Below are 3,858 nucleotides of genomic sequence, written 5' to 3'. Positions count from 1 at the left end.
ACACACCATGAAAGGTTTCGTGCAAGTACGGAAGCACGCGCAGAATTTTAGCGGCTAAATTTTTCTCGGAAGAATGCATGATAATGTGGAGCTGGCAGCGCATGGGCCGCCATGCCGAGCGCCTTGATTTGGTGACCTGGAGGTGTTGAGCGCATCTCTGGCGTCCAGTGGAGACTGCAGGGGGGTCAACACAAATGTTGGGATCTGCCCAGCACTGCACACTGGCAGCGCATGTTCAGAGCCGCGCTATCTCGGGCCCAGCTTCCGCCGGCACACGTAACACGCACAGTCTGGAGCGCACTGCGTCTGTGGTCTAGACAGGTTTTCCCTGTCTATAGGTCCTTCTACACAAAATTTGAATCTCATAATGCACACCTGTAGAGATTTCCACAAATTACCTGGCATGCTTTTAGTTGCACATTCAGTACAGTTTATTCATCTGTACATATAGACTGTTTTCTCTTTAGACACCATGTAAGGTAAGATGAAGCAAATGCTTGGCAGCTTGATTTTTATCTTCCGATTACCAATATATGCATCAACGGACTTCTTCTGTCTATCTGTGACATTGCATTTGCTGGGTTCTGTCCTTCGAGCCTCTACTGGCTTCGACCGACCCGTCGCCTATAGTGTTATGAAGGTATCTAAATAAATGAAATAAAATGAAATGAAAAATTGTCAAATTTTTTTTAACTGGTTAGATGCTTGGGTTCTGAGTTGGGAAGGGTGGTCTTGAGCTGCTTACCATTTCTGCTATTGCCCCTTTTTGTTTGGCAAGTTTGTTGTTAGGTGTACCATACATAATAATGAATTTTATTTTGAATCTCTAAGTAAAGCTGCCTCGGGAAACCTGTCGACAATGGCAAGCCTCGGCAATGGCAGCCTCCAGTGCAACAACCAGCCCAGCAGTTCTAGACGATGCACCAGATACTGTCCTCTCCTCAATGCTGGATGGTGCCCAAGCTCAACCATCAAGTCCTGCTTCGTGCTGTGAGAGTGAGACGGAAGAACCGATTCACTGTTCCGACTCTGAAACTGACGATGATGTACTAGAGATGAACACTGAATCTGACGATGATGTACTAGAGATGAACACTGAATCTGACGATGATGTGCTAGAGATGAACTCTGAATCTGACAATGGTGCTGCAGAAAGTGATAGTTCAGCTGCTCCTGACAGTCCTAACATTGATGAGTCTGCACTTTTTGAAGGCAGCCCTTTCACTAACATTGAGGCTTGCCTCTTTTTGATGACAGTGTTTTTTAAGTGTGGACTAACAAGAGAATGCCTAGGTCAAATCCTGTTTGCTTTTGCAACACTTCTGCCATCATCTAACACCCTCCCGAGCACCACATTTATGTTCTTCAAGGTTCTGTCGCGCTTTCAAAGAGGCAGAGGAATGTGCAGCCACTTTTTCTGTAGTAAATGCAATGAATACCTAGAACAAAATGCCACACATTGTCCATGTTGTAATGAGCCGTGCCACAGCAAGGGCAGTTTCCTGCAGATGAAGTTGGCAGACACTTTGCGATCATTTCTAGAGGATGATAAAATATATAAATATTTCATTAAACCAACAAGTTCAGCCAGTGACAAGCCCATTGAAGATATTGTAGATGGTGCGATGTACCAGTCACAACCTGCTTGTTCTTCTAAATTTAATTTCTCTCTTTTTTGGAATACGGACGGTGTTCAGGTCTTCAACAGTTCGGGAAAGTCTCTTTGGCCCTTACACTGCACTATTCCTGAGCTTCCACCTCTCATGCGTAAGAAGTTCCAAATTTTGACTTGTCTGTGGTTTGGTGTAAAGCCAGTAATGAATACATTCATGAAGCCTTTTTGCGTGGAGCTTATGGAACTTGCCACTAGTGGACTTGCTTGGCGTCACCCAGAGACAGGCAAGACAATAATCTCTTACATTACAGCTCCTGTATCTTCGGTAGATGCAGTTGCGAGAGCAATGCTTCAGGGTATAAGACAGTTCAATGGTCTGTATGGTTGCTCCTTCTGTGAGCATCCTGCGAAATCCCTCTCGTTGCCAGGCAAAGGGCATGTCCATGTCTATCTGCCTGGTAGCACATACTCCCTCAGGAATGGCCATCGGATGCAACGGCAAACTGCAGAGGCACTTGAGAATGGTCACCCGGTGAAGGGCGTCAAAGGTCCCACTGTTTTGAGCCTCATACCCGAATTCGACTGCGGTAGCGGATTTGTTGTCGACTACATGCATTGCGTTCTGCTCGGGGTGGTGAGAACATTCTTGCATTTATGGTTTCACTCTAAGTACCATGGAGAGTCATGGTACCTGGGCCGTCAGGTAGAGGTGGTGGATAAGAAACTACTGGCCATTAAGCCACCGGACTATATCACCAGGACCCCACGTTCCTTGAAACAGAGATGCTATTGGAAAGCAAGCGAACTGCGTGCGTGGCTTCTGTTCTACTCATTTCCTGCTCTGCACCAAAGCCTTCCGGATGTTTATTTTGATCATTTTGCCCTTCTGGTTGGCGCAGTTTACCTCTTGCTTTCTGAATCTGTCTCCGTAGAGGACATTGATATTTCGGAGAGGCTGTTGCTCAGATTCGTTTATGGTGTTAAAAATCTGTATGGAGAACGGTTTTGCTCATTTAATGTTCACCACCTCACACACATTGCTGACTCAGTAAGGAACTGGGGGCCACTTTGGTCCACTTCAGCATTTTTATTTGAGAATAGAAATGGGGAACTGATGCGCCTTGTGAAAGGGACAAAAGCTGTGGAGAAACAGCTTGCGAGCTTGGTTGCAATAAGCAATGCCCTCAGTGTCATCCAAAATCGTGTTGGAGACCGCTTGCATGTTGACTTTGTGCTTAGCAAGCTAGAAAATTTACATTTCACGAGAGTATCATCTAATGGTATTGCCTTTCATGGCAGACCATGTCAGACAAGTGGAGCTGTGAGGACAGCTCTTGGTTCTTTCTTCTCCAACAGAGAGCACGTGTACGTTTACAAGAAAGTCACAATGGGCACAGAAACATTTTCTTCTGTGTTGTGCATTAATCAGAAGAGAAGAAACAATTTCACAGTCATGTATGTTGTTGAGAGAGAGAACTTTTGCATTAATTCAGTGCTTCGCAAAGTATGCTGGGCAAGTGTACATGGTTATTAACAAACTTCTGGAGCGTGGTGTGCAGTACAGGCCTGAGGGAACGGGATTTTCGATTCCACACATCATTGCTGTGAAGCAGAAAGACCATTTGGACGTAATTCCTGTTCCTCCTAAGATGACGAAATGTGTCAAGGTGTTGGATTTTGTGTGCATTTCTCCTAACTCTTATGAACTGAATTTGTAGTTAAAATCATGTCTCCTCAGTTCGAGACCTTTCTTGTCTCATCATTCATATCTCAACAGAGGCTGTTAATGCTATTTGTCAGAGCTAGTAAAATGTTTTTAGGTGTGATCAAATGGAAAACGTTTGTGTCACGTAGCCCGGTGCACGTGACACAAACGGTTTTTGGCGAATTGGGGGTTTTACGTCCCAAACCAACGAGGGGCATCTGGCATGCCCCAGCGGAGGACTGAGGATTAATTTAGACCACCTGGGGATCTTTTGACGTGCAACCAAAAGCTCGGTTACACTGTGCTTTCTCTGCAATAAGTCCTCGCTTGTCTGGTTTGTGTTGGACACCATAGACAACATGGCTGATGTGATATGATTAGGAATTTGTTTGAAGTCGGTGAGCGAGCTGTGATTTAGTTTCTAATAATTTGAGGGTGTAGATCAGTCGACATTCATCGCAGAATGCAGGCGATTTTTTTTGACAAATCTGTATCGAAGGCAACAGTGACTGACTGGGTGTGTATGTTTCGGGTAGGA

The 3,858-nt window shown here is 45.1% G+C and overlaps 1 pseudogene; it reads left to right on the top strand.

The window, feature by feature from the left end:
- The first annotated feature begins 875 nt into the window (after nucleotides 1-875).
- Nucleotides 876-3,434, top strand: LOC120841394 (annotated as a pseudogene).
- The last annotated feature ends 424 nt before the right edge of the window (nucleotides 3,435-3,858 follow it).

This window comes from Ixodes scapularis, unplaced genomic scaffold, assembly GCF_016920785.2.
Source record: "Ixodes scapularis isolate PalLabHiFi unplaced genomic scaffold, ASM1692078v2 PGA_scaffold6__148_contigs__length_123643588, whole genome shotgun sequence".
In the NCBI taxonomy this organism is placed as follows: domain Eukaryota; kingdom Metazoa; phylum Arthropoda; class Arachnida; order Ixodida; family Ixodidae; genus Ixodes; species Ixodes scapularis.
This window is presented reverse-complemented; position numbering and strand designations above follow the sequence as displayed.